This window comes from Pristis pectinata, chromosome 6 (genome assembly GCF_009764475.1).
Source record: "Pristis pectinata isolate sPriPec2 chromosome 6, sPriPec2.1.pri, whole genome shotgun sequence".
NCBI classification, from domain to species: Eukaryota; Metazoa; Chordata; class Chondrichthyes; order Rhinopristiformes; family Pristidae; genus Pristis; species Pristis pectinata.
Window position 1 is genome coordinate 35106817 of NC_067410.1, and position 24234 is coordinate 35131050.

General features: G+C 39.3%; 1 protein-coding gene across 7 annotated transcripts in view; it reads right to left on the bottom strand.

The window, feature by feature from the left end:
- Window positions 1–24234, bottom strand: part of foxp1b (forkhead box P1b) — a 458146-nt gene that overhangs the window by 411916 nt on the left and 21996 nt on the right. Inside the window, exon 1 of one of the 7 annotated variants that reach the window (XM_052017518.1) lies at window positions 16050–16136. The exons of the other annotated variants lie outside the window; for them this stretch is intronic. The gene's annotated coding sequence lies outside the window, so the exon portion shown is untranslated. Of the gene's footprint in view, window positions 1–16049; window positions 16137–24234 lie in introns of those variants that run through there. 7 annotated transcript variants of the gene reach the window in all.

Sequence of the window (24234 nt, forward strand, 5' to 3'; positions counted from 1 at the left end):
GATGTCTCATCACTGTAGATTTCACACTAATTAAAGACTATGCTACTTATTTTGCAAATTTTACACAAATTAATTGTAATTCTAAGATTAAATTCTTAACATATGTTTAAACTACCCTACAATGTAACCTTGATATTAACCTAACCTACACAGAGGGCATAGTCAGGTCATATGCCCATTTTAGACAATCTGACTTTAATTCCCATGGTGATTTTAATGTCAATAGTGTGTAAATCAGACTAGAGATAAAACTGATAACAGACTCAAATTCATCCTATTCCTACCAGGCAAATTCAGTTAAAAGTTAATCTTTAAAAAAAATGGAAAATCTGCCATTTGCTTTAAAATAAGTCCCTTTAGAATGAACAACTTCTTTCACTGGTATAAGGCTGCAAGTAAAAAGGTGAATTTCCTGGTCAAGCATCTGCTCCAGATTCCAGTACATCTTACAAGGAAACTTTACTTCTATAGAAATAACAGAATTGTTCATGGCTATATATCACGATCTTAGCAAACACTCCTTGAGACTTTTTTTTAAATCTATGGTTAATTGGCAAGTTTAAAATAAAGGCAGGGCTGGTGAATGTTGGCCACAAATATGGATGCTAAGGCAGGGAATGTGGTATATTACAGAAAGAAAACTATTTACTGTGTATCCTCGACATGTTAGATGATAAAAATGAATTGTAATTTTACCACAACTTTGGTTTGAGATTGTACTTTGAAGAAACTAATTGTGTTAATACATTATTCATAATCATTTGGTTACAGATTATTATCACTTCCAAGGAATAGTACTTCAAGCAAAATTTACCTGCAAGACCTACCTTGGAACCAGCTTGTCTACGTGCTAATAATAAAACGTTCATGAAACAGAAGCAGTAGTAAGATTGACAAGAAGAAAAGCAAATAAGTTTAAAGCTTGGATTGATATTGAAGAAACTAAATGACAAGCTGCAGAGCACATATTCCAAATGTCCAGGTTGCTGATAAAATCAAGTTGGCTATAAAAAAAAATGATGTAATGTACAGATTAGAAAAGACCAATGGAGTTAACCTGGTGGAGCTCAGCGCCCAGATTGGTTGCAACGCTGTCTGGCAATCTATCCAAATCCTTTTGTATTTCATTACCCTGATCTCTCTTGTTTGCTGTTCCTTCCAGTTTGGTATCATGAATAATATAGGTAGCCAAAGTACCCCCAGACTAAGATGGTGAAAATGAAAAATTCCCAGACCATAAAGAAATCACAATCTCCACAGCAGGGAAAATAGCCACACAGTTGAAACTCAGAATGAAGATATGGAAGTCAGCAAATGCCAACCAAATAAGTGAAAGTATTGAATTTTTGGAAAGTTTTTCTACACCATTTGTGCACTACACAGCTGAATTTATTTTGTAAAAAAAACAAAGGCTAGTTGTGCCAATGTTGGATCAAGCACATGGACACCAACAGCATACAATGCTGCTTATGCAAAATTCGTACTTGCATGTGAGATCTACAAACCCCACAAACCATTCATCCTTAATTAGAGAGTTGAGGCCTATGCTGACATGAGTTAAAAAGGGCATTCTCACCTGCTTTGCTGTAGTTGGGAGCTAGGAGTTGAACCCCCTTTAAGTATTTTCCCTGATAGTCATTCACCCCATCCTATTCTCACCATCCATACCACTGTTGCTAGTATCCTTAGAGTCCCAACCATCCCAACCCAGAACAATCACACATCCAGACCCCAAGCATGAGCCAATTGCATGTCCAATTGCCCAATCACCAGTGCTACATCCCCTAAAGTTCCATCCTCTGCACCAATTCTTCTGCCCTCCCACCACTCTAAACCTGGACCTCCAAACCCCAACTATTGGTTCTCTCTCTAAGATACTCAGCACCACCTCTGTGATCCATGACTCCCCTGATTTCCTCAATAAGCTCAAAGACCTTCCTTCTCACTCAGAATTTCTCTGCAGGGGAGTTGCAAACAAAACTGGCGTGGAATTCCTCATGAAATGCCATTTTAACATGCCTTTTCTGGAGCAGAAGAGCTTCCAGTGTCACCTATACAAATGATAGCTGAAATTGCTGCATATGGATAGCCAGTTGGAGATGGAGATACAAGTGGCTACGGATGCTGGAGTCTGGAGCACCACACAAAGCACTGGAGGAATTCAGCTGGTCAGGTAGCACCTACAGAGGGCAATGGACAGTCGATGTTTTGGGTTGAGACCCTTCATCAAGACTGAATCTAGCTAGTTGGAGATAGTGGAAATGAAAAATTCACAGATCCCAAAGAAATCGTAACTCTATGACAGGAAAATAAGCCATACAGATGAAACTCAGAATAGACTTATAGAAGGCTGCAAACAAGAATAACAGGCATTAGGGGTTAAATTTCTTGAACTGGTAGCATTATTCCTCTAAACCGTACCTTCAACAAGGAGCCCTTCAGATGTCAGGACTCAGAGCTCCTGGGTAATGTTGCCAAGGAACTTCTACATGCTGCATTCACAATGGCAATGAGCTTCAGATGAGGGGATCAAGTATCAAATATTCAAGTTTAGTCATGATTCAAAGCTAGATGGCAGCGGGGACCATGAAGAGGATGCAGAGAGGCTTCAGGAATCTAAAGACAGGTTAAGTGACGAGGCAAGGACATGGCAGATTAAATAAAATGTAGAGAAAATGTGAAGACAACTAATTTGATAGGAAAAATTGAAAGGTGGAGGTACTTTTCTAAATGGTGAGAGATTAAAAGGTGCTGGTGTTCACAGGACCTAGATTTCCCTGTTAACCTGCAAGTACAACAAGCAATTAGCAGTATGTGGGCCTTCAATGCCAACAGTAGAGACATCCTGACGCAATTTAAAAAGAGCCCTGGTGAGACTGCATCTGAAATACTGTGTGCAGGTCTGGTCTCTCTGCAATAGAGGGTGTGCAGTCTAGGTTCACCAGATTGATTCCTAGGATGTTAGGTCTATAATATGAGGAGAGCTTAAGCTGACTGGGACTATATCCTTGTGTTTGTAAGAATGGGAGATCACCTCAATGAAACATACAAAATTGTTATGGGGCTAGGCGAGCTAGATCGGTTGCCAAACTGACAGTTCCCCTGGCTGGAATGTCTAGAGCTAAGGGTTACAGTCTCAAATGGGTCAGACCTCCATGACTGAGATGAGAAGTAATTTCTTCACCCAGAGAGTAGTGAATCTGTGGAATCCTCCACCCGAGAGTGCTGTGAAGGCTCTGTGGCAGAGTATATTCAACAGATTGATGGGCTTTAAATATTAAGAGAATCAAGATAAATGCGGTTAATGCAGCAAAATGGGACAAAGATGAAAGATCGGCCATGATCTTATTTGAATGGTGGAATGATGAAGTGTTGATTGGACTACTCCTTCCATGTTTTCTGTAACCTGCTGAAACCACCTGGAGTCCTGGAAACTGGGATCCCAGCTGAAGTCAGTCTCCTTGGGATTTGTAAGAGAGTTATGCTGCACCCTGCCCATGACTATTTAACAGCTGTGTCCAAATAATGGTCAGATGGGCCTTAGTATTTTTAAAAGTTGGCTCTTCTGTGATTGAACAGTGGCAGTCATAATTCACCTCAACACATGGATTTCTAGGTTACCAATATGCATTTGCAAAGAATGAAAATAAAGATTTTATTACCAACAATTTTTCCAATTTAGACTGATAAATAAAATTTAAATTGCACAAGTATGTATTGGAATGTGAAATAGTTACTGAATTTGAAAGATACAGTATTTTAAAATGACTAAATATTTTCAAACCCAACATCTGGTTTTGAATACTCCAATGACATTACAAGGGGTTGCTTGTGCTAATAGTTCTATCAAATTGCCATATGATCCAATAGAAAGTTTCTGGAAATCTTCACAACTGGCTATTAGTAATTATCCTGATGGCTTAATGTATAATCATACAGATTGGAAAGGTTCTAGATAGCTTCTACAGATTGCCAAATCTTCTGCATCCACCCGGAAGTGTTTCTGAGTAATACCCCCTAACTTACTGTTTCCGATTTAGGGAGGAGAAAAATCTGCCAGACACTTCTTCCAAATTTTCAAATTTCTCCTAAAATAAAATCTGCTGATTTATCTGGCATTAGGCTCAAACGTGATGTTCCTAAAGTCAAATAGCCTATTATTCATTACTTAGGCTCATTCATAAAGAATAATAAAGGCCACTGGGGGCCATGATGCTGTAACCAGATGATTCAGTGCCATTAAAAGGGAAATGGAAATATTTTATGTATGACATTTTTAATTATTCAAATCTATAGAAAAATGACTTTCACTATGTTATTTAATAGAACATTGATTCACTCTATCTGCACAAAATAGTGGCATAAATACTGGTGAGTGCAAACTATATAGTGCAGTGTTAGGTTTGATTTGGCAGTTTTAACCAGAGCAGTCATGGGCAGAGTGCAGCATATTTTTTTCTAATGTTAAATCAAGGCAATGAAACAAGACCAAATCATGTAAAGTTCATGCCATGCAGATATTATTGAAATAAACTACATGGATACTCACAAAAAATGCAGCCAACACAAAAGCACAATGTGAATTAATCAGATATTAGCACTAAGCTCTCCCTGCATAATAATGGTCCATGTTATATTTGTGTTTGTTGTCCATCCTAGCTCTCAGATGTGTTTGAGACCTATTCTTCAAATACCAGTTTAGCTAATAAAACATCTTGAAGCCTGAGTCTGTTTATATGCTGAGCACCTTCTGGCTTGATTGATACAGCCATGTCCAAGTTCCAGCTTGCTAAAATAAGCTATTTGAACTTCATTTGTTTTAAATGTTCTCATGGCAACGAGATTAAAACAAGAGGCAAGTTAGGATTTGACCTTTTAGCACATCAGGTTCAATTCTAGCACTTAACAGATACAGTAATCCGATCTTTCACAGCGATGGCCACTTTGCTTTGAGTCTATTCAACATGCCTGCTATTGTAGGGAAACATAATTTACGAATTGCTATTTGTTTTTATTGCCCAGACCCTTAAATCAATTCTGACAAAGTATGTTTCACAGTCGATCCTCAGTTTCATCTAAAAAATGGCATATAAGCTTCTCACTTGAGGCATGTCAATTCTATAATTCTGGCTTCAATGCACACATTGACAAAGTCTCAGTTATCTTCAGGAAGCTTACTATATATGTCTCAAGCAGCAAGTTGCTTGCTTTAATGACCAAGGATTTCAGCAGTAGAATAGACAGAATCAAACAATGTTAGTGGTTGGAAATAGGCATTATTAGTGATAAATGAATATATGGCCAAAGGTTCATCTTGATGTGAGATATAACACCAATCTGAGGTCACTGCTGAAGTACAATACTTCAATAGCCTAAAAATTCTAATGTATCTCAAAAACATGCCTGATGGTTGTAGAGGTGGACCAACATGAGGATCTGGGACTGGGGTCATATAGAAGAGTAATATAAGTTGCCTGGAGTGCGAATCAGCTGGGAAGGAATGGAGTAGACAGGAGGGTTTGCAAGTAACCAAGATAAGGCATAAAGCAATGAGACACAACTGCAAACAATATCAGGGTGAGTTGTTGGGCTGAGAGAGGTGAGGACTTGCATTGAATGTATTATTTTAAAACTTTTTCCACCACAGTTTGTTTCGCAAGCTCTCCAGCCCTGAAAAGAACTACCTTTTCTGCATAGATATAATTCCTTCAAATGAGTATTTCAACATAATGAATTTTAAATAACAGCAAAGATATTTTCCATTCTTTTATTTGTTACGCTACTTCAGCTGCTAGAATAATCTGCTACATCTGTTCCAATCTTTATTTCGGGCAGTGCAAAATATTTAAAATTCTTTAAAGAATGTGCTGTTAACTTGTATTGCTCTCCATGAGAATTATCAACCAATTTGATGACAATACTGTGCCTGGATAACACAAGTTGCCAAGAACCAATGCTAGAGGAGAATGAATGTCTTAAAGATCCCATGACATAAAGATTGCCAAAATTTTGTTGACAGCTTCCTATGAGGCCAGCAGTGGGCAGTTACTTCACAAATGACAGCAAAATCCAGGCCTACGAATTTCTTGAGATTTGGGATAAAACTAATGAAACCTTGACACCAAATCAGCAATGTGTAATAGCAACACATAAAACTATTCCACTTTTGTCATTTAGACAGAGATTATTTTCACACCACTGAGAGTCAAGCTATATGAAAGCAGTATCTATTACCATACAATTGAAAGTAATTTGCCCCAGAACATCACCTTTCTCACCTGGCTATCTTCATTCATGCATTTTCACTACAAGTCTCAAGTCAGTAGTGTGATGGAATACTCTCTACTCACCTGGATGAGTGCAGCTTCAGCAACACTCAAGACGCTTGACACCATCAGGACATAGCAGCCCACTTGATAGGCACTCCATCACTCGCTCCACCACCAACACACTGTAGCAGCAGTTTGCACTGTCTGCAGCAACTCACCAAGACTCCTTACACAGCACCTTCCAAATCCATGACCTCTACCACGTAGAAAGACAAAGGCACCCAAAGCAGGGAAACACCACCACTTGGAAATTGCCCTTCAAGCCACATGCTGTCCTGACTTGGAAATATATCGCTGTTCCTTCACAGTCACTGGGTTAAAATCCTGGAGCACTCTCCCTACCAGCATTATGGGTATACCCACACCTCAAAGACTACAGCAGTTCAAGAAGGCAGCTCACCACTAGCTTCTCAAGGGCAACTAGGGATGGACAACTAAATGCTGGCTCACCCTGTAAAACCCACGTCACTTAAAATGAATTTTAAAAAAACTCACACAATATTTTATTGAAAAACAGACCTAGTAGTTGCCATAAAAAATAATCTTAACATTGGCTAAACAGCATTATCATCCACATCTTGGTTAGATTGACCTGGTAAGCACAAACTGAGAAAGTTTAAATTTCCTCCCTCAGAATCCAGCTCATTAACAAAGACTGTTAAATAATCCTGTATTAAAGCTCATTCTCCAATGATGCCTGCTAAAAAAAAGCTGATGCAGAAACTGGTCAATGGAAAGTTCAGGCATGCATTTAAATATCCCACAATTACAGACTGCCAAACTTCACACAAGACCACTCTTCCATGTCTGTTCAAAATATAAATTTCACACCTCCTATTGGGTGCTATCAAAAACGATATCCTGCGACAACTCATGCCATTAGTGATCAATTGCTGTGTCAGGAAAAAAAAATTATTTTTAAAACCAGAAAATCGAGAAGGTGGAGTATAAAAATAGATTAAAAATGAGATCTGGAATAGTTATGTTAGTTTTGGCTTTGAAAATTCAAAAATTATTTGAATAATTATGATGCCGGAAGAAAGACTGTTAGCTTATTGAATCTTTCTTGTTTGTAACATTGCTTTGAATCACTTCATTCAATTGTCATCTTGGCTTATTTTCTCCAATGAAGCCTCATGTCAGCCTTATTAAACAATCACACAGGCACAATATCCAGCACAGTAATCTGAACTTGAAACCCTGATTTCTTCCTCCATTGATCACATTGCCAAGTCCCAAGTGTATCAGCCAAATTGTTGTTCTGGCTGAATTCAGAACGATTCGTACAGTCTGAGAATTTGCTATTCAGTTTACTCTATAATGAGTTTATAAGTGTAGAAGTTACCTATTATTCTCGCCATTTCCATAACTTAGGCCAACAGTACAAGAAACAGCAGGCAGGCAAACTATTCCCACATGAGTGTGCTGATGATTGAGCATAACCAAGTGTTGCCACTGGGTTGACTTAGTGGGTTACTACCAATATATGGAATGAAAAATTATACACTAAATAATGTTGGCATAAGTGTATTATTTAATTCCCACTGCCATTTTATTCCCACTACCAGTGGCAGACCTGTAACTCACATTGTGATGTCATCAAGTTCAACATGGATATTTTGTATTTCTGAGAACAAATGATGGATTTTTCTTGCAAACCAAATTAAATTAATACAGAAATTTCACACTCCCAACATTACACTGTGATAACAACCTGGTGACTCAGGGTAATATTCCTGTATTTTTCCCTCAATTTATGTGAGAAAGTGACTAGCCTCTTTTCAATGTCATGCATGAGAAGTTAGACCTACATTAGACCATAAGACCAGAAGATATAGGAGCAGATTAAGCCATTCAGTCCATCAAGTCTGCTCTGCCATTCAATCATGGCTGATTTTTTTCAACCCCATTCTCCCACCCTCTCCTCGTAACCCTTAACCCTTTACCAATCAAGAACGTATCAATCTCTGCCTTAAATGCACCCAACAACTTCACCTCAACAGCCCTCAGTGGCAATGAATTCCATAGATTTACACCCTCTGGCTGAAGAAATTCCTCCTCCTCTCAGTTTTAAAGGGACATCCCTTCATTCCGACATTCTGATAACTCTCTACTTAGAAAATATACTGAATCACAGTCACAATTTATATTGACAAAAAGTAGCTGCTAAAATATTAAAACCACATTAGTAAAGCATTTAAGCTGTATTTTTTTAAATACATTTTGTACCTTAGTCTGTATGAAAAAACTATACGACTAATCCAAGGTATCTGGCTATTTTTCCTATCAGTGGTACAGCTGTGCACTTATAAAACCAACTTTCCTTTGCTGTATGACAAAGGCCAAACCTGTTGCCATGTACAAACACCCAGATCCTAAATCCACAATGTGCACAAGATAAATTTCAGTTTGCCCACAATAGATTGACTAAATAAATAAATTCTACCAAATGAAACTAAAGGACTACACAATCACAGTAGGAACAAAATTCAGCACACTGTGCTACTGCAAAAATGAAAAAGCTTAAATGATATTGCGTAAAGCAAGTGCGTTCATAAAATGTAAGTACTTTTCCAATGTCTACTTTGAAACATTATATTTACTGCATGTTACTTTTAATGTTGTTCCCACCTGAAGATTTCCTTGGGCCAGATCTTGCAAGGAAATGTCAGCCATTCCTTGCTTACCAGCCAGCATCAACCCCAATACCACCCCTCCCCTCACCATCAAGAAGTTCAGGAAACCCATGAGCACACGGAAATCCTGAACTTGCCAGTCGCTCTTCACAGCTTTGCTTTCTGACTATACTATGACATTGGATTTCTCATGAAATCCATCTACAATGTACAAACTTGCTGCATTTCCCCAGCAGTTATGCTGGGAAATCTACCCAATGACCTATATCAGTTAGACCTGGTGCAGGAATAGTAAACCCATTCATTTCAATGGAAGGGAACAACTGCAAGGGAGAATGGTATTAGTAAATTTGCATTTTGTTCAATTGAGTTCTTAAATTTGGTTGCTTTTGTTTTTAAATAATTTTCTCCTTCCATTTCTTAATTTTTTAATTAATTAAGTTTTACTAGTTCATGAACATTTCTAAATATTAGGTATATCAGAAGTATCCATAGCCTCTCAGTTTCAACAGCCAGTATGACCCAGCTGGTGGTTGAAGATTTTTTTTCCCAGTTCTGTGGGTGGAGCTTATTCTGCCCTGCCTGCTTCATAACTTTACCTTCTCCAAAGCCATGCCACTGCCCAGGGCCTCAGTGTTTAGGACTTGGGCAGCTTCAGGCAGCAGTTCGACAGCATCCCAACAGATTTGCAACAACACTGCAATGACCAACAGGAGATATTTATGTTAGAACATAGATTATTACAGCACAGTACAGACCTTTCAGCCCTCGATGTTGTGTCAACATTTTATCCTGCTCTAAGATCTATCAAACTCTTCTCTCCCACATAGCCCTCCATTTTTTCTATTATTCATGTGGCTAAGAGTCTCTTAAATGTCCCTAATGTATCTGCCACCACCACCTCTGCCGGCAGTCCATTCCACGCACCCACCACTTTCTGTGTAAAAAACTTGCCTCTGACTTCCCCCAATACCTTCCTCCAATCACCTTAAAATTATGCCCCCTCATGTTAGCCATGGGATAAAGTCTCTGACTGTCCACTCGATCTATGCCTCTTATTATCTTGTACACCTCTATCAAGTCACCTCTCATCCTCCTTCATTCCAAAGAGAAAAGCCCTAGCTCGCTCAACCTATCCTCACAAGACATGCTCTCCAATCCAGGCAGCATCCTGGTAAATCTCCTCTGCACCCTCTCTAAAGCTTCCACATCCTTCCTATAATGAGGTGACCAGAACTGAACACAATACTCCGAGTGCGGTCTAACCAGAATTTTACAGAGCTGCAGCATTACCTGGCAGCTCTTGAACTCAAATACCCCAACTAATGAAGGCCAACACACCATATGCCTTCTTAACAACCCTATCAACTTGCACGGCAACCTTGAGGGATCTATGAACATGGACCCCAAGATCCCTCTGTTCCTCCACACTGTTAAGAGTCCTGCCTTTAACCTTGTATTCTGCCTTCAATCTTGTATTCTGCCTTCAAATTCAATCTTCCAAAGTGTATCACTTCACACATTTCCGGATTGAACTCCATCTGCCACTTCTCAGCCCAACTCTGTATCCTATCAGTATCCTGTTGTAACCTACAACAACCTTCTACACTATCCACAACACCACCAACCTTCGTGTCATCTGCAAACTTACTAACCCACCCTTCCACATCCTCATCCAAGTCATTTATAAAAATCACAAAGAGCAGGGGTCCTAGAACAGATCCCTATGGAATACCACTGGTCACCGACCTCCATTCAGAATACACTCCATCTATCACCACCCTCTGTCTTCTATGGGTGAATCAATTCTGAATCCACACAGCCAAGTTTCTCTGGATCCTATGCCTCCTGACTTTCTGAATGAGCCTTCCATGAGGAAGCTTATCAAATGCCTTACTGAAATCCATGTACACCACATCCACTGCTCTACCTTCATCAATGTGCTTTGTCACATCCTCAAAGAATTCAATCAGGCTCGTGAGGCACGACCTGCCCCTCACAAAGCCATGCTGACTGTCTCTAATCAGCATATGCTTCTCCAAATGCCCATAAATCCTGTCTCTAAGAATCTTCTCCAGTAATTTGCCCACCACTGAAGTAAGACTCACTGGCCTGTAATTCCCAAGGTTGTCCTTACTCCCTTTCTTGAACAAAGGAACAACATTTGCCACCCTCCAATCATATGGCACTACTCCTGTGGCCAGTGAGGATGCAAAGATCATCTTCAAATGCGCTGCAATCTCTTCCCTCGCTTCCCATAATAACCTTGGATATATCCCATCCGGCCCCGGTGACTTATCTATCCTAACGTTTTTCAAAATCTCCAGCACATCCTCTTTCTTCACGTCGACATGCCCTAGCATAATCAGCCTGTTGCACGCCACCCTCACAAATGTCAGGTCTCTCTCACTGGTTGAATACCTGAAGCAAAGTACTCATTAAGGACCTCCCCTACCTCTTCCGACTCCAGTTCACATATTTCCTCTTTTATCCCTGATTGGTCCTACCCTCACTCTAGTCATCCTCCTATTCTTCACATACATGTAGAACACCTTGGGGTTTTCCTAATCTTACTCGCCAAGGCCTTCTCATAACCCCCTTCTAGCTCTCCTAAGTTCATCCTTAAGCTCCATCCTGGCTACCTCTAGGGCACTGTCTGATCCTTGATTTCTAAACTTCAGGTAAGCTTCTTTCTTCCTGTTGACAAGATGTTCTATGTCTCTTGTCAACCATGGTTCCTTCACTCCACCAACCTTACCCTGCCTCAATGGGATAAACCTATCCAGAACACCAAGCAAGTACTCCCTGAACAACCTCCACATTTCTGTTGTGCACTTCCCCAAGAACATCTGTTCCCAATTCACGCTCCCAAGTTCCTGCCTAACAGCATCATAATTCCCTCTCCCCCAACTAAATACTTTCCCATATCGTCTGCTCCTATCTCTCTCCAAGGCTATGGTAAAGGTCAAGGAGTTAAGGTCACTGTCTCCAAAATGCTCTCCCACTGAGAGATATGAAACCTGATCCGGCTCACTGCCTGGTACCAGGTCCAGTATGGCCTCTCCACTAGTCTGCCTGTCCACATACTGTGTCAGGAATCCTTCCTGGACACACCTAACAAACTCTGCCCCATCTATTCCCTTTACACTGAGGAGCTGCCAATCAATATTAGGGAAGTTGAAATCACCCATGACAACAACCCTGCTATTTTTACACTTCTCCAAAATCTGCCTCCCGATCCGCTCCTCAGTGTCTCTGCTGCTACTGGGGGGTTCTGTAGAATGCTCCCAATAGAGTGATCACTCCTTTCCTGTTTCTGACTTCCAGCCACACTGACTCAGTAGACCATCCCTCCAGGACATCCTCCCTTTCTACAGCTGTGACACTGTTCCTGATCAGCAAAGCCACTCCCTCACCTCTTTTACCTCTGTCCCTGTCCCTTTTGAAACATCTAAACACTGGAATATCATAATTCAGCTTTTGATGACATTTGAACTGACTCCTCTTGTTCTCAATATATAAGTTTTATTCATATCTGACTGAACTGACATAAGGCATACTTTCCAGTAATTTAGCAATAAGTAAAAGTGGGCAAGCCTCATACAAGAGAATTATACTTCAGAAGAAACAAACTAACAGCATTTCTGGTGATGGTGGAAAAGAAAAAAAATCAGTAATTCTCTTCCAATCAACCAGCTCAATCAATGGAATTCAGCAACTGTTCAGCAACTGGTTACTATTCCTCACATTACCTTAATGTTCAAAGCCCTTCAAGATGAGCTGCATAGTGGCAGTTTTATCAGTGCTGTATCGGGGGATAGTTACAAGATAAGGCATTAGTCATTCAGGACAGGCATAAGTAGAAACTTCTTCATGTAGAGGATTGTAAATATTTAGAATCTCAACTGCAGAGGGCTGTGAACTAAATTCAAAGCTGAGACTTTAAAACTCTAAAGGAACCAGAGGGTACGGGCATCAGCCAGGAAAATATACTTGATGCCCAGGATCTGACTAAAAGTTGAATGTTGCAACAGGCTTGAAGAGTTATTTGGTCTACTTCTGCCTCTATTATTTTTATATTCTTTGTTTAATGGATATTAATGTGCTTCGATTTTGTGTGCAAATTGTGACTGCCCACTTTTAACACTACTTGCATCAAACTGGTCAGCAGGTCAGCATTACTTGTGTTTTTGAAGTATGCAGAGTATGCAAAATACTCCTTGTGTAATACTGATTTAACACCAGTATTAAGTTAAGATGCAACAATCTAGTTACTGCCATGTTTTAATCACACAAAAATAATCTGATATCCAACACAGGAAGAGCTCCTTGCACTGTTCAAAGGCAACCTCAGTGATTTGCTGATTGGTTGTCAATGATTGGAAGGAGGGTTGTTTGCGACCATTTGGTAGAGCTTCACTGTTGGATAATACTGGATTTTCAGAAGTCATGAGGGAGTGCTATGGTTCAAGGTAGTTTTACTTGTGCCCACACCAGTGCCCCGCAAACATGGAGGCTGGTTACCAGTAAGCTTTTGGCATGATAGGGAAGAGGAGAAGGTGATGGCCTGGAGAGCACAGCAGCATGCCAGAAGGGAGGAGTTGAAGAAGAAGACAGCCTCTAACCAGGAGGCCCTAACCACAACAGGTTTTCCAGGAGCACTTCTCCTGCATTACCTCAACAGAGACGCCATGCTTAAGGAGACCTTACTTCTCCAAGGAGGTCCTCAAAGAGATCTGCGATGCACTGCAGCCACACCTCTAACTGCACAATATGGCCAGAACTGTCTTACTAGTTCCAATAAAAGCAACAATGGTGATAATTTTCTATGGCTCTTGATATTTCTGGGTTGGGGACCAATGCAGTGCATGACTACATGGGGAGAGTTACTGAAGCTCTCTGCTCCAGGAAAGCTAAGGTCAACTCTTTTCTTTGGGTACAATGCACCAGGCTAAATCAGCACAGGAATTTTCCGTCACAGCCAGGTGCCCTCCCTAAAGTGCAGAATCAACTTCAAAAGGTCGTTACAGAGTTGTACACGAGAATGACAAAATTCCAGAAAAGTAATATTTACTTTTATTAGTGGCAGTAATTTGCAAAAGGCTGTTCAGCATACTTGTTTCTGGGAGAAACAACATCTTAAGCCTCATCAACAATTCTTACATATTTTTAAAACATTTAGTCATCATTAAATCATATCCTCAGAGGGTTTCACCTTAGTAACTGCTGTTGTGTTTTCAATATATACATCCCTTAATGCAATGCAGTTCACTGCACCAATCAACAGACGTAATTGGTTTGGTCTGTGGTGTCTGCTGCAGAGACAGGCGGGACTAGGGTCTGTGGCTGAATGGGCAGATGACAAGCCCCCAACAGGGTTCAAGAAGGAGGCCATTGACCACTGAGAGGGAAACCTGAGAAACTGGGCGTAGGAGCAAATTGAATAATCTAAAATCCAGAATTCCAAAAAAATGTCACAATTTAGGTAGGAGCTAAACAATGGCAGAATTCACATTGGCACAATAAATCACTCCTCTATCTCAGCAAAGAGTTGTCCAGAAACTAAAAGAGATCTCACTGTCTCAGTGTGTAACTGATCCTTAAAAATAGCTGGAAGTTAATGCTAGTAAACAACTAAAACCTGGAAATTAGCCATGACAACTTTATCAGGTGAAAAATCCACTACGCCATTATTTTTTGGCCACCATATCAATCCAAACTCTGTCTACTTAGGGGTAAAGGACATCTACACAACACTTGACTAAAACAATCACATTAAGCCCAAACTGAAGAAGGAAACTCAGATATAATGAGAACTATTCTGCCACCAGCATGGTGATGAACACACAATTGCTTCCTTAAGCAATGCTTCCATTGCCAAATCCACTTGGGAAATGTTATGCAATAGAATGCAGAAAGGTGTCCCACCAGACATGATAGCCTGCTGCATTCTCAACAACCTACCAATTATGTCGACCTAGCCCTTGCCAACTGTTTGTGAGCAAAAGGTGATGGGGTTTGTGAGCAAGAGGTCAGGGGCAGACAGATGGCACTATGATTTAAATGAAGAGAAGCCAGAATGGAATTGCTATTCTTCAATAAAACAACAGTCCATCCCTACAAGTTTGAAGACCTAGACAGCATACAGACCAGCATTTGTTACCCACCCTGAAAAATGAAGATGTAAGATAAAATGTCCATGTTTTAAGGGTGTAACTCAATTGTAATTACCTCTCACTACTGCTTGACTGTGGAGTTGGAGGGTTCCTGAATGTCTAGGGGTCAAGAAGCTTTCCCTCTCTCCTTGTAGATCAAGGCAAAAAGATTTTTATCATACAATCAGATGGTAATCTTTTCTGTGGTCATTATTGACTCCAGCAAGCTGCCAAAACATATAGAAAGACTTCTACCACTGAGTTCTGTCCAAAAAGCAAGTTCCCTTTAAAAGACAGGTGCTAGCCTCTCATGAAATCAGGCTCTGTTTAAGTTCTTTAAGACAAGCAACAGCATGAAAAGTGGTAACTGGATGCAAAAGTCATGTTAAATGAGATTTGAAAATAAATGTAAGTGCATCATGTTTAAACGAGCACTGGTCAATCGAGTATCATAATCCCAATGCACATTTTTCAGTGCTGTCAGATTTATCCCCCCAAAGATTAAGCTCCCCCCTCAGAATTTCAGCACACTGTGGACTGATTTATTCTTCATTCTCTCTTGAAAGAAAAGATGGCACACAATCAGTGCCAATAGCAGAAGCTCCAGTGCATCAAATATGGGTCTAGCAACTAATGACTCTGGCCATTATAGGATTGACCCCACAGAGTCTGTAGGGAGTGGCAGTGCAGGAACTACTGAAGATAATGATATGCAATTACAAAAATTATTATTTCACAGCACCCAGGCAGTACCAATGGGTTAAATGTCTTCTACATTTAGTTCGCAATTTAATCTCATCCTCTTTTTCCTGCAGCTGACCCTTAAGTCCACTCTTCGATGTGTGAGACTACATAAAGTCAGCAAGCTATTCATCCATGAAGCATAAAGTCTACCATATATCCACATACATACATGCATACATACATACACTTTCCATTAGAAATCGTCAACTATTGCTTAGGTGGGGGAACCATGGTTGATTTCTTTCTGTTCCACTAATCTGGATAACATTGTGGTGCTCTCTCATAACCTTACAGCCTCTAACTGAGATAAGCTGATAGGGAACTGAAAACTGTGAGTATTGTGGTTTCAAGGATTACTTGTGTCATTTAAGACACCATGCTGGAATTTCATTTGGGAGGAAATTACTTCATAAAGCATATTGCAAATTCAGAGCCTACTTCCTTCTGGGTTGAAAACCTCATGGTTAGCTTTTTTTTTCAAAAGCACGTCATTATGTTACTCAGTCATGGTAAAATATAAACAAACTTATCTTTGATTTTGAAATATGCTTTACTATAAATTTGCTGTGGACTAGAATACAGCTGTCACGTCAAATATACCAACTAAAAACAAATACAGTCCAATATCAATGGTGCTACTGTTTATCTTTGCCCCTCCCTGATGCTATATTTTGTTCGGTAATGCACCATGTCAAATGGGGGAAGGGAGATGCAAGGTACAAAACAGTAAACGCTGAGACTTGTATACAGCAAAATTACTTTGTCAAATCATATCATGAAAGAAAATACTGTCCTGATCTCCAATTACAAGTAGCATTAAAGCCAATGTGTAATTCTACATTGTACTCAATAGAAATTAAAATCATTTTTCATCACTAACATTTTGCATCACTAACATTCATTAATAATTATAGACATTCTTGTCAGTCTCTTGCAGTTTTGTCCACAAAAATATTAGCCATATAATTAGAAAATAAATTCAGAGAAACGTCAGAGTAATTTTTCCTCTTTTGTCCATTTCCCTCCTAGAGGCATTGGTTCTTGCTGGATTATTACAGGCACTGCCAGCCCTTGATTTACAGTAACTAAAAGACAAGAACTGGACTTGAGAGTTTATAAGTGCAGTTTTAACCGACTTGGCTGCAAATATTTCTAGGGAGGAAAATTGTAGCAAGTGGAGTTCAAGGGAAAAAGGGGCACATGTGTGGCAAAGCTTAAACTGAGTGGTTGGGGACAGCTTTGTGGGAATAAAGAGGCCATATGGGATGGCAAATTTGAATGGGTGGGCATAATTGTTTGATAGTTGTGTATTTACATCGTGGGAGAGACGAAGGGAGAGCAGATGGGAAATCAATTCAGAAGGGAGTGGGCAAAGGAGCTGAGATGGAGATTGAAGCCATTGAAGGTGAGAACCCATTCAATGCAGGGAAAGAAGCATAGAAGGTGAATCGCAGTGTGGGTTCGGGAGAGGATAGTGACCATTTTAAAGGAGATGAAACATATTGAGATTACTGAAGAAGCAACAGATGCAAGGGCAACAGGGACATACCATCACTATTAAAATCTGGATAGGGCACATAATGGAAAGTAAAGTGCTAAAAAGTAAAGTAGTTCTGGCAAGTTTCAGTTAAAACCAGGATAGATTGTGGATAACATGGACGTTGTTTAAGAGTAAATCAGATTTCATTTTTCTGACATGGTGTTCCTGGATTTTTATTGATGATCAAGTTTTGTGATTCTGTCTGTTCTTTTGTTCGCCATTGTACTCTAATCATTATTCTTTTACACAGGTTTAATAACAAGAATACAAAGCAAGAACATATGCAGCTGGAATCAAACAGTGCTGGGTATGAAATGATAAATACACCAGAATAGTCCTACGCCTTGGTAACATGAGCACTTTGGTAGTCCTGGGGATTGGTAGAAACAGCCAGGGTCCCAAGGATGTAGCAACACTCTGGCAGAACTGTCAAAGTCAGGCCATACAGGAGGATATTATGAAGTGCCATTGCTATATAGGAGAATGTGGGTTCCTGGAATGATTTCAATCTCCATCTCAACTCCTTTGTCCTCTACTCTCTAAATTAATTTCCCATCAGCTCTCCTTTAACCTCCCCCTCCATGTTAGAATTTCAGAATCTTGGTGTCTATAACTAGTACGGCAGAAGGAAAGACGAGAACCTAACGATCAAACCCCAGGCTTAGCTAGTGGTATCCCAAGCCCAGCAGCAAGTTCATCAAAAAAAAAATACATTTTGCCCTTGATTAAGAGTGTAGCATTTTATCATTAGATCAGCTGAAGTTACTGACACATCCCGGGAAATCATGCATTGTACTTAGTCCCAACTACGGAATTTGCCTTCAACTAACAGTCCCCATTCCAGGATGTGTCCGGAATGTGAAAATAGGGGTGGTGTGGTGACTTGCAAGCATTTTGAGAAAGCTGAGGAAACTTTCTGAAATGCATTAAAACAGAATACAAAGGTAAACAAGAATATGTTATTCTGACCTTTACAATTTACTTATTTTTACTTAATTGCAGTTGAGAAAGAAATAATGAACAATTTAAAAAAATGTTTAAATCATTCAGTTGGTTCATTTAACATCCTCCTAATGGATATTTGAAAGTTACAAAATAGTTCAGAAATATTGACACATAGTTTCAATGTTAGATGTTGACATATAAAAGCATTGCACAAAACTATCATATAGGAAGGAAGGCTTGTGGACAGAAAGTGTGGCATTATATGCAAATTATTAATGTTGAAATAGTTAACGGAGCGAGTATAACTCAGAAATAACTATAGATAATATTAGTGGACAGATGTTTAAAATATTAGAATGACATACATCTCTCCACCATTTAGAGGAAGTGTTCATTTATTTACGTTAGATGGGTTAAGGCCTCTATTAAAATAGCAAAGACAGAAATGTCATACAGATGCATCAAATATGTTTACAGTAATATTGCCAAGAGTAGCACTAGCGGACAGAGGAACACCATGAAAATATGTTAAGCCAAACCACTAACTGTAATTTATAGGCTTACACTGCAATGCCTTGATCCCTTCACAAAAAAATCCAAATGCTTTTCAAGTCAAACCAATCATCTCAAAATACAATTTGATGCTGTAATTACACAAAATACACTACAGGAAAATGTGTGATCTTTCACAGTCAGCTTCACCCACTTGAAAATTAACACCAGTTGATATTGAAACCTAAAATTATTGGTGGAAATATTTTGAAATAAACAAAAATGGTTTTTGGCCAATTAATTCCATAACAAAAATCATTTAATTTTACGTTATAGTGAAAATATCAGTACTCTAACCATAAGTGGAAAAATGACACCAGCAGGAAATAAACTGCTATGCACATTAAAGCCAAAATGACTGCATCAAAGATGATTTTTAAAGGATTCCATAAAAATTCAACTTGATAACTGCATCATGTGTTTCAGCTACTGTAGGACTGTGACAGTACAAGTGATTTAAAATTGCTATGTCCTTGACTGAGCTGAAAAATGTGAAAGAAAACTGAGTTTGTCAGATTTGACTTAATCAAACCTATGCAATTCTGACTGCTCATAAAAGATTCTACATACCATCAATGGCTTAGTATATTATATTAAACAATAATCTTATATGGTATGACTTTTCTACATTTAACATACATCTGAGACAGTCGAATACTGCTGTTACGTTTACCTTTTTGCTTGGGGAATTACTCCTTTGAACATTCCACAGGTACCATTATTTATCCCTTAAATAACCTGCAAGAAACAGTATGGCACCTTACATTTATCTATTTGTCAGGTTGTCCAGTTGTGACAGTCTTTGTCCGAATATATTCTTGCAAGGTCATTGCAATGAACCACAGTAGATCAAATTCAAAAATAGTATCGGTGAGTGGCAAGAAAGGGATCAGAAATACAGTCTTTGATATGAAATACAGCTTGTTTTAAGATAACTTCACAGGAATTTTCAACAATACATTGACATCTTTCACTGACATAAAAGTTTGCATCATTAAGTTTCAAATTGACTCATATTTTGAAGTTTTATGATCTAGACTTCAACAACTAAAATGCTTTATTAGCTCCTGCAATATGATGCTGTTTTGGAAAAACTGTTTTTTTTACTGGTTTTGTAAAACTATATTCAGTATGTAAGGTAGCCTAACCTCATTCAATGCAATCTTCTTTAAAGCAATAAAACCTGCAAAGAAACTTTAATATTTGCCATTGTGTGAACTGTGCATGTAGGGAAATTTACTAGGTGACCCCTTATTTACAATAGTTGCTCTTAGTTCTCCCACTAAGAAAAAAACATCTTTTCCACATCCACCTTGCCAAAACCACCCACCCCGAATTTTATGCTTCAGTCAAGCTGTCTCTCACTCTTCTAAACTCCAGCAGGTACAAGCCTCACCTTTCATCCTGAGACAACTCACCCATTCCAGGTATTAGTCCAGAAAACCTTCCCTGAATTTTTCCAATGCATTAAAATCCTTCCTGTACCAATACTGTACATGGCCTTTTTTTGTATTCAATTTCACTTGCAATAAATAATAATTGTTAGCTTTCCTAATTACTAGCCTTTGTGAATCACCCAGACCCCTCTGCATCTCAAAGCTCTGCAATCATGGACGATTCAGGTATTAAGCTTTGTTCTTATTTTACCTGCTAAAACAGACAATCAGAGTTACACAATGTACATATAAAGTAAAAAGTCATTCTCGCCATATTTAATGCAAGGAAAATGGCCAGCACAGTTTATACACGATGTCTTATTAGAGTTATGGATTTTTGATACTGGACCAAGGTACCATAATGAGGGTTAATTTCAGACCTGTTTTCAGAGCTGATCAAACTAACTTCTGTTTCAAAGCTTTGATGAACAATTCCAGGTTCCCCAAAAGAGTACTCTTTTATTAGTGAAAAAAATGTTGCTGCAACTGTTTGTTCAGACTGCTTTAAATGAATACAAAATCCACAAATCTGCAGCCTATTAAAATCTTTTTCTCAGCTGTAATGAGAAAGTTCAATGCTGTAATAGTAATGAATATCTTACTCCAATGAAAAATATTTGGTGTTTTTCACAGATACTACCCGAGCAGACCAGTAAATTACTCAATAAAAACAGATGTTTATAAAGTTTCACAATCAAACTTACTTCAGAAATAACTACCAGATTATAATTTTGGAGTTCCTTTTTAAATTTTAACAGTTACTGGATCATCAGAAATTTCCAACTCCCATGCTAAAAATGTATTTAAATAGCAGTATTTATCAAGTTCTAGTACTAGTGACAATTAATATATCTGCCTTTTTTAACAATAAAACCTTCTTTTAAAAAAAGTTTCACTTGAGAATTATTTTCCTGAAAGATCTTTTCTATGAAAAATCACTCTTACAAAATAGTTCAAAAACAATGCCTTTATTTATAAAAATTCTATTTAAATTATTGTTTATATATAACTCAACAGTAATACAGTATCTTCCAATCTGCAAGCAAAGAACTCCTGATTTGGTTACATAGAACATCATAGAAAAACTACAGCACAATTCAGTCCCTTCAGCCCACAAAGCTGTGCCGAACATATCCCTACCCTAGAAATTATTAGGCTTACCCATAACCGTCTATTTTTCTCAGCTCCATGTACCTATCCAACAGTCTCTTAAAAGACCCTATCGTATCCGCCTCCACCACCGTTGCCGGCAGCCCATTCCACGCACTCACCACTCTCTGAGTAAAAAACTTACCCCTGACATCTCCTCCATATCTACTCCCCAGCACCTTAAACCTATGTCCTCTCGTGGCCACCATTTCAGCCCTGGGGAAAAGCCTCTGACTATCTACCCAATCAATACCTCTCATCATCTTATATACCTCTATCAGGTCCCCCCTCATCCTCCGTCTCTCCAAGGAGAAAAGGCCGAGTTCCCCCAACCTGCTTTCATAAGGCATGCTCCGCATTCCAGGCAGCATCCTTGTAAATCTCTTCTGCACCCTTTCTATGGCTTCCACATCCTTCCTGTAGTGAGGTGACCAGAACTGAGCACAGTACTCCAAGTGGGGTTTGACCAGGGACCTATATAGCTGCAACAATACCTCTCGGCTCCTAAATTCAATTGCCCAATTGATGAAGGACAATACCCCATATGCTTTCTTAACCACAGAGTCAACCTGCACAGCCACTTTGAGTGTCCTATGGACTCCAACCCCAAGATCCCTCTGATCCTCCACACTGCCAAGAGTCCTACCATTAAGACTATATTCTGCCATCATATTTGACCTACCAAAATGAACCACTTCACACTTATCTGGGTTGAACTGCATCTGCCACTTCTCAGCCCAACTTTGCATCCTATCTATATCCCTCTGTGACCTCTGACAGCCCTCCAAATTATCCACAACACCCCCAACCTTCGTGTCATCCACAAACTTACTAACCCACCCCTCCACTTCCTCATGCAGGTCGTTTATAAAAATCACAAAGAGCAAGGGTCCCTGAGGTGCACCACTGGTCACCGACCTCCACGCAGAATATGACCCTTCAACAACCACTCTTTGCCTTCTGTGGGCCAGCCAGTTCTGGATCCACACTGCAATGTCCCCTTGGATCCCATGCCTCCTTACTTTCTCAATAAGCCTTGAGCTTATTCATTTTCATTTAAAAATTTTCATTTTTGTTCTCTAAATATTGGTAACTTTACCAAAACAGCATTTATTGCTCATCCAATGGTTGTCCAGAAGAGATTAATAGTCAATCAACTAGGGAACTGGATTTCCATGTTTATTTATTTCTTTTTCAGGATTAGTGTGTCACTGGCAATACCACCACCTCTAACAGCACTAGAGAAGGTGGTGGTAAGCCATCTTCTTGAACCACGGCACTCCTTCTGATAAATGTACTCTCACAATTCTGTTTGGGAGGGAGTTGCAGAACCTAGATCCTGTGATAATGATAATATAATTTACAAAACAGTAGTAAATGGAACTGAACATGGGACAATTATCAGGGAACATTCCCAGTTCTGATATTATGATGGAAGATGGGTCATTGGTGAAGCAGCTGAGGAACTCTTGCAGCAATGTCCTGGCACTGGGATTACCAACCTCCAACAACCAAAACCATCATTCTTTGTGTGATGTATGACTCCAGTCACTGGAGGTTCTCCCCTTGATGTCCACTGACTTCAGTTTTTCCAGGGCTCCTTGATGCAACACTTCCTTGATGTCAAGGGTAGTCACTCTCACTTCACCTCTGGAACTCAGTTCTTTGGACCAAGACTGTGATGAGATCTAGAGCTGAGTGTTCCTGGCAAAACCCAAATGGCATTGGTAAGCAGATTATTAGTGAGTATGTGCTGGTTGACTGTACTGTCAAGGACACTTTGCTGATGATTGAGAGTAGCTAGATTGGACTTGTCCAGTTGTTCGTGAACAGGAGATACCTGAGCAATTTTCCATGTACATGGAACAGCTACTTATCATTTCTAGCTGATCATGATTGTGGTGCGCACCCTGCACCCTTCCCACCCCCATATGCACCTGACCATCATTGAGGATTGGGATGTTCTCCTCCCACTTGTTACTTAATAGTCCACCACCATTCATGTCAACAGAGCTTCAATTCCATCCTTCAAGAAATAATCCTGTTGTTTTCTTTATGGCCTTGTCAACTTGTCACATAAGTTTGATTGGAATATTTGTACTCTAAGATCATATTGTTTTTCTCCCCTGCTTGGGCTTGCATCTTCATATGTAATAAGTGACCTCTTTATTTTTCCTTCCAAAATGTATGACCTTGCATGGATCCATACTGAAAGTCAGATGCCAATTATTTTTCCATGCTATACATTTATGTCCTCTTGTAATTTGATGCAGCCCTCCTCATTATTGATTATTCCCCCCAACTTGATATCATATGTAAATTAAGAGATTGGGTTCTTGGTTCCAAAATCTAAACTGTTCATATAAATTATGAACAGCAGCAATCCTAGCAGTGATTTTTGTGGGTCACCATTACCCACCATCAGAAGCTACCCTGTACTTTCATTCTCTGCTTTCTGTTGTGAAGCAAGCTAGCAACCTATTCTGCTCCTTTTCCCTGACTGCATTCTCTGATCTAATTCATTTGTCTATTATGGGGTATCCTATTAAAGACATAGAAAATTTAGATAAATTACATCTACTGTACTATCATTGTCTACCTTGATTCACTCTTCAAAAAAATCAAGGAGTTTGTCAAGCAAACATCTGGGTTCTGTATTCTCTCTTGAATATTTTATCCCACAAAACATACAAAGTCCCCTGAAAGAAAAAAAATTCCTCTCCTCTAAACACTGCAGTAAAACAAAAG